Source organism: Balaenoptera borealis (genome assembly GCF_965194805.1).
Source record: "Balaenoptera borealis genome assembly, chromosome: 3".
In the NCBI taxonomy this organism is placed as follows: domain Eukaryota; kingdom Metazoa; phylum Chordata; class Mammalia; order Artiodactyla; family Balaenopteridae; genus Balaenoptera; species Balaenoptera borealis.
Genome location: NC_138866.1, coordinates 106,328,583 through 106,345,120, shown reverse-complemented (window position 1 = coordinate 106,345,120; position 16,538 = coordinate 106,328,583). Strand labels below are relative to the sequence as shown.

The 16,538-nt window shown below is 42.5% G+C and overlaps 1 long non-coding RNA gene across 1 annotated transcript in view; it reads right to left on the bottom strand.

Annotated features, from left to right (window-relative positions):
• Nucleotides 1-16,314, bottom strand: part of LOC309626862 — an 844,624-nt gene extending 828,310 nt beyond the window's left edge. The window contains exon 1 of the long non-coding RNA XR_014243453.1: nt 16,179-16,314. This is a non-coding gene — a long non-coding RNA (uncharacterized lncRNA). The remainder of the gene's footprint in view (nt 1-16,178) is intronic.
• Between the last annotated feature and the right edge of the window lie 224 nt (nt 16,315-16,538).

Sequence of the window (16,538 nt, the reverse complement as noted above, 5' to 3'; positions counted from 1 at the left end):
ATTAAAAAAAAAAAAGCCAACCAATTAGAATGGTTCCAGTCCCAACAGAGGGGCTGGTTGCTCCCACCCAATATTGGTAATAGCAGTTAATGTTGACTGAGCACTCACCGTATGCCCATGCCTTTGCTCAGCCCTTGACATGAATTATCTCATTCCTCTCTATGGGGCTGTAAGCTGAGCACTGTTATGACCCCCACTTTATGTATAAGCTCACTGAGACTCCGCGAGGTGAAGTAACTTGCTCAGTGTCACATAGCTAATAAACAGTGGCATCTGGGTCCACAGCCCCTGCTGTTAAACATGATCCTGAAACCGTGGATAAACATTAGTTAAATCCATTTCACCTGTAACCTGCCTTCACCAATCAAGCCCATTTCAACTGTTGCTACAAAAGACTTGCATGTCCTCCAAGGGCATGTAGCCTAAGCAATGTTTGCCCGAGTGGTTTTCCAGAAACATGGAGTCAGCTGTGTCTAGTTTGAGCTGAGCCTGGTAAGACAGGATAGGACCACCAGCCCTCCAACTGGGCATGCGCCAGTGTCTGCTCAGTGACCTTTTGATGTCAGTGGGCCAAAAACTGTGCCCTCAGATCATGCTGTGTGCCTCCACATGTGAACGAGGCCTGTAGCTTAGTTACACCTGCACAAAACTACAATTACCACCATCTTTTCCCAATCACCTTTACCCACACTGCCCATGCCTCAGATCGCCCTGCTTCTTAACCCCATAAATACCCCCCAGCCCCTAGCCTTCTGGGGGTGGTTGTGAGATGTGTTCTCCCTGTCCCCTCGCTTAGGCTGTCTTGCGAAAAATCTCTTTCTTTGCTGCAAACCTTGGTGTCTCAGCATTTTGGCTTGCTGAGCGTCGGGCAAAACTAACCTGGTTAGATTAAATCCTATCTTGAAGGTCAGTTGAAGTCTGTAGGATATCATTTTCATCACCTTTTCTAACTGAAGGTCAGTACTTAGGTCTCACTGGGAAGAGAAAAAAAAGGCGGGAAGGTTCTACGTCTTTACTTTCTGTTCTGAGAAAACTTTGAAATGTTCTGACATCCTTTTGTCAAGTTCACAAAAGTTTTCCTAGTTTCTTCCAAAATGTTCACTCTTTCAGGCAGCAGTAGTCTCTTGATTAACACTAGCTGTAGGGATATGTAGGAGATTAGATGTGAAAACTCTGATAGTACTCGTACTTCTCGGCTTTCTTCTACCTAAACTAGTTGGGGTCGTTCAAAATTAACTCCAAGGCTCTACTTTTCAAGATTGGCAGCTCTTAAGTAACTTTAGAAAAGTAATTTCACCAAAAAAGCGAGAAACTCTGTGGGCTTTCCATTACAAAACTACATGCAAGGACCTCATTGGTTATAGTAATAGAAACTCGGGAAGCAGGCATTGAAGGAAGATAAATATTGTCTTTCTCACAGACACGCAAAACAATTTTCTTTTCAAACGCTAAGTAATCTAGGTGACATGGGTACCAAATTTCTGCTCCTGAAGAAAGGGATAAATGGAACATTTTTGTCTGAGAAATGACCACAAGGATCAAATTCCCTAGATAACTCCTCCTCTTCTATCTCTTCCCCCCCCCCCCCCCCAGTGCTTTGCCTTTTGAAATGGAAAGTGTGAGTTGAGAAAAGGTCCATTCGAACCAGCCACCCATTGTGGTGAAAGACCTCTCTGGGGTCCTCGGGCTACCCCCAAGTGAGGCTCACAGGGGCCAGAACCTTGGTTCAGTTTCCCAGTATGTAAACTGCTTTCTCGGAGTTCTGGAGGTGGTGGGGCTCCAGCAGATGAACCCATTACTAACTAAACACAAGAGACTTGGAGAGAAACCCAGAGGCCAGTTGATTGCTTTCTACAGGAGAATGGTCTAGTGAGTTACCTGTGTAACTGGTCCTCGGCTCAGGGTATTCCTTCCTAGTAGGTTAGCCCACTTAGGAGCACAAGTCGTGTATTAGAGGGTTGCTTGGTAAAGAGGGGAGAGTAGCAAAGTGCAGTGTCTTCAGAACTCTTTCCTTGGTTTTGGAACTGTTTGTTCTGATAACAACCTACCCTGGAACGGCCGTTATTAGACCCATGTGCCTCCACTTACCTCCCACATCTGTGTAGACTTTATTACCTGATCTCAACACTCCTTCCCAGTGAGCCCAGACCTGGTCTCAGAATCCTACTCTAAACAGCCAACAAAGTTGTCGTTTTATGGGGCTAACAATTAATGGGACTGCTGCATTAGACAACCCCAGGAGCCCTACACACGTTAGTTTCTGTGCTGTGCTACGTGGCACCATTGTAAAAACCCCTTCTTCCCCACCTAAGTTCTGAACCAATTAAGAAATAAGACACAGGAGACAGGTAAACCCCAATCAAAATGCTATCTTCTAATCAAGATTTTTTGGAAGGTGAGGCTTTTGATTTGTGGGCAAAGCCCTGCTCCCATTCCATCTCTGGATTGGATACTCACCTAGTCACAAGCAGCACTGGAAAACCACAGGCCTTCCCTACAGAAAATTCTGGCCCACTGGGCTTACAGCCTGCCAATGGGACAGATCAGAATGCACCCTTGTTGCAGACAGCAGATTTGATGGCAGAAACTGAGAAAGGGCTGAGTCATTCTTTTCCTGATTGACCTGTCAGATAAACCTCTCTTCTCCCTGAACCAAGAACCAGGAGTACTTCCCCAGTGCAGTGGTCCTCACACTTCAGAGTGTGCATCAGAATCACCTGAAGGGCTTGTTGAAACAGATTGCTACACCCGTGCCCCCAGTATCTGAATAAGTAGGAAAGGGGTGGGGCTGAACTTTGCATTTCTAGAAAGTTCTCAGATGCTGCTGCCTCTGGTTTGGGGGCCACACTTTGAGATCCACTACTGTAATGGAAGCTCCTGTTTGAAATTTTCTTGTACTCGACCATCAACAGTTGAGGGTTAGCTCATAAAACAGTACGTAATTATAAGACCCGGTTTACAAATTAGATTGCCTGACAGCAGATGAAACCAACTTTTAAAAAGTTTCTAAACTGTAGGTTTTCCAAAGGCCTTTATGAAGCTCATGCACACCCAATTCTTTAGGAGGATCGCACAGCGTGCAGCATTTCTCAAAGTTATTTGATCATAGAATACCCCTTTAAATTTCTCTCTTCCAGGGAGGGGAGGGGGAGCAGAGCACACCCAAGCGGCGTATGTTCCACTGACCACACTTTGGGAAGCATTGGACTGGACGAGAACTTCTTCAGTTGCATTTCAGACCACAAGACTTTCTCATGCTTCCGCAATTCTTGGATGCAATCAGCACAGGTTTAATTCTGAGTCCCAAATGCTGAGATTAGCACTGGGAAACAAAGATGAATGATCTGGACTTGAGGAGCTTACACTGTGATGGGGGAGGGAGCCAGATGGTGTTGATGAGCACTGTACCCCCATAGCAGTTGCACGAGCTCTGGGAACAGAAGGAAAAGCACACTTGGCTGGGCAAGGAGTGGGTGAAGAAGAGCATGAGGAATTCAGATACTTCCTGTAGGAATAACACCTGAACAGTCTAAGTGTTTGGGTAGCAACCTGACCCACATATTCTAGGCTGAGGGAACAGCATGCCCAAAACTTAACAGGAAGAGAGAGCTTGTGCGGCTGGAGCACTGGTGCTGTGGGATGGTGAGCAAGGTGGCTGGAGGGGTGTAAGCAAGGTCCACATGGTAATGGTCAGAACTGCTATGTGGCACCTCAGCATAGTCACCGGGTATTTTATAAGGTGGATCACTCCCATAGGGACTCCCCTCATCCCATTCACGTTGGCTTTTAGATGGTTTAGCCCCAGAAGTTAAATTCTCTATGATGGGTCAGCAGGCTGCAAAGAGCTGTGTACCGAAGATACCTTTCCTCCTCCTCCTGCTTTTCCCCAGCCTCCAGGGGATGGGCAGGCAGGGATGATTGTCATGGTCTCTGTGTTCCCTGCTGCATAGAACTAGCTGGAAATGAAGATTCCTCTACATGAAGTAGTGGAATGGTGGGATGGTGCCCATGGGTGTGATAGACCAGAACACAGGGCATACCCACCCCCTTCCCAGCATGTCCTTTGGGCTGTGCTATCTTGTAGCCAGACATCACGTGACAGCACCTGTGTGTGAGAGGACAGCATTATGGTTCATGCCTAGACACTAGCCAGATGCTGACATGGGCCTGCTCTTTGTCTCCTCACTGGCTGGCTGAAGACAAGGGGAAAAGGACAGTGAGAAGAAGTTTACAGAACCTGTGGGTTCTCTTTATAGCCTTGACCTCAAAGAGTATCTGATGGGTATGTTTTCACACATTTTTTTGTTTGTTTGTTTTCCCAACTAGACTTGGGAATTCTATTTCACAGCACATTTTGCTCATTTTTATTTTTCAAGCCAGATTTAGCAATTACATTTCACAGTACATCAGAGATGTAAGCAGCTCTATTGAACTGCACGCAATTAGCCAGCTCTCTCAGGTTCAAATAATGCAGCTCTCCTTGGAATTCTGTTAGTCCCAGTGGATAGGAAGGGGAGTCTTTTTCTTATTCCTGCATTGTTACTTGAATAAAAATGACACATCCCAAGGTTTGATTCTGGCATCAGTTTGAAAGCTGATCTAACAACAACTTTTGTGAAATACTTGATAGGTTTTACCTTTCTAGAATCAACTAACCAAATGGGGTTCCTGAAAGCTTGAAATCGGCATCTCTTTCTTTCATATTGTCCATTCAGCACTTTAGGAATAGAAAAAGGAGGGGAAGTACCAGGAGAGACAAGATGAAGTCCCTCACTTTAAATACCCGACACAGCTTTATTACTTCCCATGGTTGTCTCCATAATAACCCTCAGAGACCAGAAGCTTTTAGGGATTCACATTGTGTCATACATCATCCCAAAGGCCATTTTGGTCTCCCAGATGATTGCAGAAAAATGAGTGTATTGATCAATCTCTTCCCTGTTTTCAAATCCGTGTAGATGAAAATGAGAAAATGCATTTTTCTAGTTAGGAGTAGATTTATGGTGATATCTCTCTTCCACCAAAGGAAGGGTAATAGTACAAAGACCAGGGATCACGTGGTTAGAGATGGTTATATGACTCCTCAATGGCTCTCAGAGGGTTTATGGTGGCCAGCTTCCCAGACTGTTGCATATCTCAGTCCACATCTGGTGGTAAGACGTTTATTGAGAGTCTGGATTTCGTATTTATAAAGCTTCCATTACCTGTTTTTAACTAGGTGTTAACTTGATAAAGAACTTCAGTGATAGTTAGGATTGTCTTTTTCTCACTTTTATGAACTGCTAAAAATGTTTGCAAGAGTCAAAACGTGGAAGATGTGTTCTTTCCTTCCTTTCTTTCCTCTTTAAATTATGGGGCCATATTTTTGGGATAGCGTCTTGTATTTTTTTTCAACTGTAATGAAATATTTTAACATTTTAAAATCTGTTAGCAGAAAGAGCAAAGGGCTAGCAATGACAAAACAGACCAACACTTCCTTGCTGTACAAATTAAATCCAAGTTCCAGCTCTGTCTGAAACAATTTCTTTTTAAAACATACAATTTAAGCTCTTTGAGACTGGTTCTTTATTTGAAAAGTGAGGATAATAAGTCTGCTGTACCTGCCTCACACAATTGAGGATCCAGTGGGATGATTTATGTGAATGCCTCTTGTAAAATGTTGGTTATATCATGGTCTCAACAACCCAGGCGAGTATTAGCTATAAATTACTCCCTTTAGGTTCATTCCTGCAATAGGATAGTCACATCCTAATTCTATCTGATCACATATGTTCCCCTGTTGGTCAATATGTCTAACAAATTGCTTGTCTCTCCACTATCTCCATTCATATATTCAACTCTTGTCTGGGCTATGAAATACCAGTTACTCAGTTTTACCGCTAGAGGGAGCAAAGCCTTTTCGTTTCCTTTTTCTCAAGTCGAGAGTTAATTCTGTTGAGTCAGACAGCACTCTCATATTATGGTACCTACTGAACCAATAAGTAAGTAAGTAGAATCACAAGTAAATTGATGGTCTGTGGTCTGTGTCTCCTCACAAAATATCTAAGAAAATAATCTCTTAACTAATTACAACTAAAAGAAATTTTTATATCTGTATGTGGGTGTATATATACACATAGAACTATGTAGAAGTAATGACACCCCAATAGCAACAAGCACACCTAGCACCCAGATCTTGGTTTCTAAATACCATTCTCCAATAAAAGAAGGCAAGACTCCTTGCAGAATTGGTTGATTCTGGGGCTAGGGCAGAAAAATACAACATGAGCTTAAATTTTTCGATACCATACAGGGTGAACACAGTTCAGAAAATTATGACTGCATACCTAAACACTTGAGTCAACTTGAAGAAACTCCTAATAGGCAAAACTGGGCCCATCTGGACAAAATGCCATAATGTAATCATGAATCCAAGTGATATAAACAATTGAATGGATAAGAGATAAGAAACATCTCTTATTACAGTATAATTCCAAATAATAAAAGAAGGAATAATGGAAATACAACATCACCATTAGGAGAACACCACAGTAGTTATTACTGGCAAGAACCATCAATAATTGCTCAAATCAGTGGGTGAAAGCTTGATAAGAAACAGGATATATGCACAGTCTCAAAGTAACACCCTATATAACACTAATCATAAAGGGAAAAGCTGTAGGTTTATAATGGAGAAACCTGGATACCACCTTTACCAAGTGATCAAAGTTAATCTTACCAGTTACAGGACATGTCTTTACCTCCTGGTATGATGCACTGAGAAGAACCCAATATCACTTCTGTGCTATCTTTGCCAATATACATAATCTCAGCCTAAATCCTGAGGAATCATAAGACTAATCCAGATTGAAGGACATTGTAAGAAATGACTGGCTAGTAGTCATCAAACTGATGTGAAAGACTGAAAAAACTGTTAGACATTGGAGGAGATGAAGACATGACAACAAACTGCAATGTCAGATCCTGGATTAGACCAGAAAGGAAAAGACATCAGTGGGAAAACTGAAATACAAATGAGGTCTCAGGATTACTTAATAGTTTTGTATTAAACAGTAACTACTAACTGTTAGTAACTACTAGTAACTAGTAGTAATTTCCATGTTTTCATCATTGTATTATGGTTATATAAGATGTCAATATTAGAGAAAGCTGAGTGAAGGGTGTAAGTGAACTCTTATTTCAAAACAAAAAGCTTAAAAACCAAATTGAAATTAAGAGCCAGGAGATACTTAAATAGTACTTTCCATATGCTCAGCACTAAGTGCTTTACATATATTATCTCAATATAACCCTTGTCATAACTATGTGAGAAAGGTGCTATATTATCTCTTTTTTTAGATGAGGAAATTGAGGCCAAAAAAAGTTTAAGTCAATTGCCCAAAGTCACATACCTCTATCATAAACAATAGCAACAACCATGTACTGAGCACCTATTATGCAATTTTTTGTATACAATATTCCGTTTTTAATGGTAAAGATAAAATTGAGTCTCAGAGACTTAATGACATGTCAAGAACATACAGCTAGTAAGTAGCAGAGCCAAGATTTAAATGCAGGTCGGTGCTCATTAATGCAACAAATATTTACTAAGCACTGCTGTGTGCCAGGTAGTGTGTTGGGTGGTGGAAATGCAGAGACCAAGGCAGACGAAGGACCTGTCCTCAGGGAGCCCCCAAGCCTCTGTGCTTCCCACAATTTTAATAATGCAGCTATCGTCTTACAGCTCAGATCTGACCCACAACGTCTTAGTACTTAGCCTCCACCCATCCATACACGCTTTGTCACTGGCCTGGCTTTCTAATATTAGGGTTACCCACACGAAACAGCAGCCCCACAGTTTATTCCATAAAATGCAGCTTGACGGCAGCCACGCAGCACTTCCAAGTGAGGACTCCTGCTTGCAGAACCACAAATGGAAGCTGTTCCAGCTGGATCAAAGCCCTTTACGCCTATTTCAAATAACTGGCTTTGTCACCAGGTGCCTGGCTCCTCCCTCCAGTCCACTGCCTCCCATGGACTCTGTACACGTAAAGATTCAAGATGGCTTTCCTGAGCCTCGGGGCTTGCTTGGGACTGGCAAATCAGAAAGCGAGAGGAACAAAATCTGGCCATCTGGCGAGAGTCTATTTCTAACCATTCTTTCTATCTTCTCCCCATCTATGATAAAAATTCCTTCCTGAACACGGAGTTCTGTGAGCAACAAAAGCCACCAGCCTATTTAGGCTTTTCTGAGATTGCTTATTCTAAAACCTCTGGACATGAGTGGATGCAACTCTTGGAACAGTCATTGATATATAATGTTACCCTACAACGGAGATCACACAATCTATAGGTGTTACTTAGCAATGAAGCATTAGGCACAGGAATATCCAGTCAGAAGTGGGGAAGCCCAGTCCATGAATTACAGATCCCTTTATCTTTCCCTTCTTTAGCCCCTCTAGATTCTGTAAGTTTCCACATGTTGCCATCCAAGTGCAGCTCTGGATAGTAGAGTCACCTCTGAAGATCATGGGCTTTAGCAAGCCTTGTGTTGTGTGAGGGCCCATTCTTTGGCCCAGCCTCCAAAGGTACACTACACTGTAGCATTAATGTTTCTCCTTTAAACTTCTTTTCTTCAAGTTCTAATAGCCAGGTCATTCTCTTGGATCCCTGCGTCCAAGCCCTACACTGCACTCAGGGACCTGATTGCCTGACTTGAGCACCTACCTAGGACTTCCGGGGCTAAAAGTTTTATCTGCCTCTTCCTCCTTGGGTCTTGCTCATTGACCCTTGGCTCCTTGCTGCCTGACAGTATGTTCTGTCTGTCCTTTGCCCTGCTGCCTACTGTTAGACATAGTTGATACAGGTGCTCCATCTACCTGGCTCTACAACTTGCTGGGGACTACCCAAGTCAGTTATCCTGATACTGGCCATCCTGATATTGGCCATCTCCTATCTCCAATAGATACTTACTCATAGATTTCAAGCTTAAATGACTGAGAATAATGATGGTGTTATGAACAGTTAAAGTCAGGAGAAAAAAAGGTGAGGATATGTGTTGGAAATGGTACAACTGTTAAAAGCAAAACAGAGGGCAATCAGGAATGGAGTTTTAAGTGTGAAGCTTTTTATTGAAGCTGTGAGAATAAATGAATCCAAGAGACTGTAGTTCAAACCAAGTATTCAGTCGTTCCACAGACAACATGTAAATCATGGCCTGTAGAGACCAATCTAGGCTTGATGATCAGGTTTGCCCCTCAGCTGGTTTGCATCAGTACAGATTACTGGGTACCCATTCTGATGGGGTGGGCATCTGTACTGGCTGGTCTATGCCCTTGCCACAGCGATTAAGTAGTTGAGATAATACCGCTGGGTTTATCAAATAGAATGTAGTGGTAGTATTATACCAAAGAGATACTGAATTAACACTAAAGCCATCTTTCAAAATCTGCTAATAGTTGATTGATGTTCTATGGCCCACAAACACTTCCAGAAGTAAGAGTGAGAAGTAGAATTACCAGTTGAATAGAACAGCATGTCTCTAAGTTAAAAATAGAATGACTGGCTGGGCCCTGAAATTCCTACAAGTGAGATGGCCTTAAAATGTACTCTTAAATCATGTGTAAATCTTGAATGCTTCATCTGATGTTATTTTGACTGGGATACCAGAAATGGGTACTTTTTAAATAAAATTAGAAATTCCCATTTGATGAAAACTGTTTAGAAATATGACTCTTCAATTAACCTGACACTCCTGAAGGCCAAGATGGCTGTGAACATGTTGTTATTGGGCCAGAATATTACTTGAGTTCAGTCTCACAAAAACCTGTTGGGTTTTTTTTCCTATTTTTTAAAGTTTGTAAGAAAGAACTTCTTAAAAACTTTAAAAAGGAAAAAAAAAACAGCCTTTTTGATTTCCAGATATCTACCTAGGAAGAAGATTGTAGTTTCCTCCTCTTATAAAACAAATGTTGGACTAGGTCCAAATTTCCTAGTCTAATTTCTTTTTTTAATTAGCAATGGTTGAATATCACCAAATGCCATTTCACCATGTATTGAGAGCATCAGTTGTTGCTGCTTTAAAACTATCAATGGAATGGTAATTTTGGATCAGTCTTGCTAATTTTGGAGAGTTCTTAACATTTCCAGGATAAAACCTACTCGGTTATGATGTGTTTTTCTTAACATTCAATTAGGTTGTATTTGCCAGAAACTTAATTTTTGAAAATGGCTTATATGTTACATTGTTTATGGGTCTATTTTGATACTACAATAGGGGCGCAATATGAGTTGGAAGTGCTGCAGAACACAAGCTTGTGTGCCTGACGCACAGTGAGGCCAAACAAACCTAAACATTGTAGTTTGGAGCAGAGAAAGGCTTATTACAAGGCCAAGCAAGAACAGGTAGCTCATGCTCAAAAGACCTGAACTTCCAGATGGTTCTTGGAAGAGTTGTTTTTTTTTTTTTTTTAAAGACAAAATTTGGGGTGAAGCCTGCAGGGTGTGGGACTCCTGACTGGATGGTGCTCCAGGAATCCTGCGCTCAGCCTGAAGTTACCATCCTCCACCTGCATAGGGGCCTTCGTTCCTGTAAAAGAACTCAAAGATACTGGGTATAATCCTTGAGGAGGAACTAGAACTATGTTTTTATCACTGTACTATTATTTCTTGACTGCTTTTCCTTCGTTTCTGCATTCCCTCACTTCCCAAATTGGTAAAATCTGCCCTTTGGAACTCAGGAAAGGTCTAAGAGGCAGAAGCCTTTCTCTACAAATAAGAAACAGGGGACACAGAAAGAAAAGGGGGACGCAGAAAGGCTCTTGGGACCCCAGGGGGGCCCCACAGAGTTCTGTTCAGTTTCAGAAGCTGTATTTGTGTGTGTGTGTGTGTGTGTGTGTGTGTGTGTGTGTGTGTTTTAATGCCATGGAACAGTTAAATGACCTGACAAGTAAACACTCTTTAAAGGCTTCACAGAAATCACTCTTAAGGCTAAGTCTGAACACTGAAGGTAATATATTTAACACGACTTCGATACCTTCTCAAACCAGTTTCAGTAATTTTTCTCATGGACGATCACTTTTTCCAGACCTCAAATACTTGAATAGAAATTATACAGGATATCACATCTTTTAAAACAATCCCCTTCACCTCCCCACTAGCACTTATGAGTCTTTGTTGCCATTTCTGCTCTTCAACACTTTGCAGGATGTATTTTCTGACTTACTCAAAAGACCCAGCCTTGTTTACATTTACTGCAATCTTCAATCTAATTTCAGTTTGGTATCTTATTTAACCCAATAGTTATCTAGAGTTTTAAAATTCAAGTGTTATTTTTTTCCCTTTATTTTTTAAATTTCTAGTTTTGCTGCACTGTCGTCAATATGACCATATATTGTGTGTGTTTGGGGGCGTGTACTCCTGATCTTGAGATTTTTAAATTTCTTTTTTCATAGTTTTACTCTTTCTTTCCTTACTTAACTTCTTGATTTTTCTTTAAAAACTTTATCTACTTAAAGTGTTGAAGGTTTTCTCTTGAATCCTTGGCATTCTGACATCATCTCAGAATTTTTGTACTCTGTTCCAGGAGACATTCTTGACCTTATCTTTCAAATTATTCTTTCTTCAGCCACATCCACATGAGGCTTTTAACTTAATTTACTTTTGGTAGCTTTTTTTTTTTTTTTTTTTAGTTTCTGAGTAATTTTATGGCTCCTCTCTGTTATTTATGGCTATGATGCATTTGCACATATCCTGAAGATAATTAAGTTCTGTTCCCTTTGATCTATCCTGTTCTTGTCTTACTGCTACTTGAGGCTAACATCATCACCTCCCTCCTCCAGAAACACAAATTCCAGTTCAACAATATGGAGCATTTCCTTAAGTTTGGGGAAACAGAAGGGAGTTATGTTACAAACTGAATAGGGGAGTCTTCTAAAAATCCTTAAGAATATTTTACCCCTAGTGGATACCTATTCTGTGCTCCATACACACACAGAATACACAGACACACACTTTTCCAGTCATCCTGGGCTTGGCTTTACTGCTTGTCTTTATCCTCTGCTTATAGGGTCCACACTAAGAACCATACCTTCTCTCCAAGCTGAGCTCATACATGAATATGCTTGCTTAAAGAACTGTTTTCTCTACTTAGCCCAGCCAACCCCTCTGAACAGTAGGGGAGGGGGTTTGTTAGAGTGAAGACAGAGCATGAAGACTTTGTTACTGGCAGCCCTCTATCTCCTTAATTATACCACCCCTGGTACTGATCTGTGGAACTGTTCTTTCTGTGTTTGTGTTTGTCCAGGCTTGGAAAAAGCCACCCTTACGTGTACAGGAGCTTTCTCCTGTAACTGTTTTAGGATACTGACTTTCTTTTCCCCACTGCCATTAACATTATTCCACCTTCACTATTGTCTAGAAATCTAGTGTCTGGCGATACTCATTTCCATCTTCCAGCACTATTTATACTTTCTTTCTTTCTTTCTTTTCTTTTCTTTTTTTTTGTTTTGTTTTGTTACTGAACCCAGATTTGGCTGCTTGCCGCTTGAAAGCCAATACTAGAGACAAGTGTTTGTTGGAAAGGAAAGGTTGCTTTGTACAGGAGGCTAGCAACCTGGGGAGAAGGTGAACTCATGTCCAAGAACCAACTCCAAAGATTGTGCTCAACCATGAAAGTTTTTAAAGGAAGAATCATTTGGGGAGGGGGGCCAGAGTCTTTATCTTCCACTGTGTGCAGACTTTCTTCTGATTGGTTGGTGGTGAGGTAACAGGGTGGTGTTCCAGGAATCCTGGGCTCAGCCTGAAGTTACCATCTTCAACCTGGATGGGAGCTTTAGTTCCTTCGGAAGAACTCAAAGATTGTTATGTATATCGCTTGAGGAGGAACTAGGACTTGCCCCTTGCTGCACTGTTGTTTCTTGACAGCCCCTCCTTTGTTTCTGCACTCCCTGCATTCCCTCCCTTCCCTGATATTCAACTGTTTGAATGTGCCCTTTGGAACTGCGGGAAGGTCAAGCCTATTTCCTACAAATGAGAAACAGGACATGAAATGAAGCCTATTTCCTACAAATAAGAAATGGGACACAGAAAGGATTTGTACCTGGGAGGGCCCCACAGGGTCCTGCTCAGCTTCAATCCCCCTTTTCTTTGATACTCCTCAATCCTGAGGGGACAGAGACAGGACAAGAAAGGGAATAAAGTTTTGGATATAGAGGTTAATCATAAGCTCAGCAGGGGGACTCAATTTTACCTAGAGGGTTCAAGTCTCTTGCACATTCAGAACTGATGTCAAGAAAAGAGATTTCCCTTCATCATTTAACGTTAGTTGACTCATTTCCTTAGGGTTCTGCACCCAGCTCCAATGTGTGGAGAGAAGGTTTTCTCCCATCACCAACAATTTTGACACTGATGGATGTCCTACAATTTAACTCGATTCTGACACTATTTCTCTGGAAATAGCATCAGATTCCACAGGTTGTTTCAGTCCTAGAAGACTGTACACACCCCATGCCTCCACCCCCCACCCCCACCAACACACACTTCAGACATGCTGCCTGCAAGCCCAGATTATCACCCAAAGCTTGTGGTTTGGATTACCATGCCATCATTTGCCAAAACCTTAATTATTTTACATGAACCTTGACAAAGAAAGGCTAGGAAATGGAAAAGACTAGAGACATTTGGCCTGAAAATAGAATAGAAAAGGTGGACAGCTAAATTCATTGGTGTGACATCTTCCAAAATGAAGTCTATGCATTGTTTCAACCATATACTTTGTTGAAATCCAATCAAACTTGTAATTATTAAGGGAAATGCAATTCTAGGCACATAGGATGGGTCATGGCAACTTCAACAGGACCAAATTAAGCTCCCTACATGACATAAGAAAGAATGTTGTCATAATTGGAATAGAACAAATGTAGGCTCCATTTCATTTGTACACATGCAGAACTGGGCAACTGTTATTCCAGAAATAAGGGCACAAGATAATGACCCCAAATGAAATGGAAGATCCAGCACTAGAAGAAAATTCTACTCTGGAGGAAACAATGGGATGATGACAGCTGTACACATATGAAGAAGTCCAGGCATGATTCCTTTGTTTCCTTCCAGCTGGGGAAGGATTGAATATAGGAAGCCTTAATGCAGAAATTTAGTTTCTCTGCCCAAACATGAAGGCAACTTTTTCCCAATGTTTCCAACACAAGTTTTCAAAGAATGCAGGCATTTTAATATCATTATTTATCTTTAGTATTTTGAATTGCCCAAATGTGGGGAATAGGAGGGATAGAAACATGACACAGGGAGTAAGAATCCATAGCTACACCAATCCCACTTCACTTCAGAAAGCATCCAAAAGTGCATAGTGACTGGTATTCTAACAACCAGTGACTTAAAATCCATCTTGGCTTTTATGATGGCAGTTCATTCAATCACGATTTATTGAACACCTGCTGTGTACTAAGCAGTGTGCTGACTTCGAGGGCTACACTGATCAAGACAGGCCAGGGATCTGCCCTTGGCTTCTATTAACAAATGCAACTTTTTAAAAAATCAGCATTCATTGCTTTAGAGTAGACACAGGCAAGAGAGACCCTAGGCCAGGCCCTGTTACTTTAGGTGGCCTGGCTCTGGCTCCACTCCAGTCTCGCCCCTGCACACAGGGCAAGGAGACGACAAGCCCCATCTAGGTATCATTCTAGGTACCTGGCATCCAGAATGGCCTGCTCAAATGATGAAATCCTAGGCTCAGAGTGGCCACAGGACAGCTATCTGCTGAGGTGTCTGGACAAAATCTGAATGTGTGGGTTGGAATATGTGCATCCATGTCTTTCTGTGGTAGAAGCAGCCCACCTCTCCCTGTACTACCTTGTTCTAGCAAAGAACCCCAGCAGGCTGAGAACTGTAAATTCCAGCCTGGCCTGCCACGTTGTTACAGAGTTAGATGTGTCCAGGTAGGAGGATAGAACATATTTTAACAGTTTGTTGGTTTGATTGATAACTTTTAAATATTTAGACACCTGGTATGTGAGTCCTGCAAACGTGAGGGGTGGGTTAGACCTTCAAAGCAGTGAGAAGTGAGGCTGAGAAGGGACACAGCCTACCATTCTTCTCACCCCTGGGGGTTCCCCATGCCCCATCAAAGGGCTGCATGGATTCGATGTACTTCAAAGAATGCTTGTTCTCCACACAGTCTACTCCCCACCCTGGTCACCATTTGCAGAGCATAGCTACAGCATTCAACCACAGACTTCCAGTGTCCCGTAGAGAACTGGCTACAGCTGTTGGGCATTTTCCTTGCATTAAGTGGTTAAGTGTGTTAGGTAGAGTTCAGAGGCAACCCCCAGCCAGGACAAGGCATTCCTTCCCCACCCATTGCTAAGTGTTGCATTAAATATTGCTGTACCTTATTGAGCTGGTGTTCTTGTTTTCCATGAGACACAACATTGTACTTAGAACCGTGGCCCTAGGAAGGGACAGTACAGTGGTGTTAGACCTGAGACTAAAATGAGCATACTTTATCCCAGTGGTAGGGGCTTGGGCCCCATGCCTGGAGAGAAATTTTGGCCACTTACTAGCCATGTAACTTTGGACAAATTAGCCCCCTCTGAGTTTCCATTTTCCATTTGAAGATGGGAAACAGGTGACTGAGTGGGAAGGCATGTAAAGAAAAATCAGGAGACTGGCTCATGGTAGATGCTCAGAGGTTGGATAGACTTGCCTTTACTCACTATCACCCCACCTCTGTGTGTCCTCATGCTTATCTCTATCCCTACCTGGCTGCACCCAATGCAGTGGGCCCTCCTCCTCACCCCACTGCACCACCACCCCGCAAACACACGCACACATCTATGGGCCAGGCAATAGTCAGTCACGAGGGCTACTGGCAATATCAGAGGTTTCAGCTCACCTGTCAACCAGCATTCTGAACCCGTTTGCTCATCAGCCTTCAATATCTCAGTGAAACCCACTTGAGTAGAAAAGTGCTGCAGTGTTGAGGGCCTGCTATAGCTGGAACAACAAACATAAATGTAGATGAAACTGGGCTTCCCTGGTGGCGCAGTGGTTGAGAGTCTGCCTGCCAATGCAGGGGACACGGGTTCGAGCCCTGGTCTGGGAAGATCTCACATGCCACGGAGCAACTAGGCCCGTGAGCCACAACTACTGAGCCTGCACGTCTGGAGCCTGTGCTCCGCAACAGGAGAGGCCGCGACAGTGAGAGGCCCGCGCATCGTGATGAAGAGTGGCCCCCGCTTGCCTCAACTAGAGAAAGCCCTCGCACAGAAACAAAGACCCAACACAGCCAAAAATAAATAATAAATAAATTAAAAAAAAAAAAATGTAGATGAAACTGAACTTTCCCTGAAAGTTTCCACCCCAACAAAGAAGGTAACAGACGTGAATGCACTGCATAGCCCAGGGGTGCAGACCACAGGCTCTGGACTCAGGACTGGCTGGGGCTTGACTCTGCCACTTGCTTGGTGTGTGCATTTGAGCAACTTAATGTATCTGAACGTTAATTTCTTCCTCTGTAAAATGAGACAAAATCAGAGATTTAA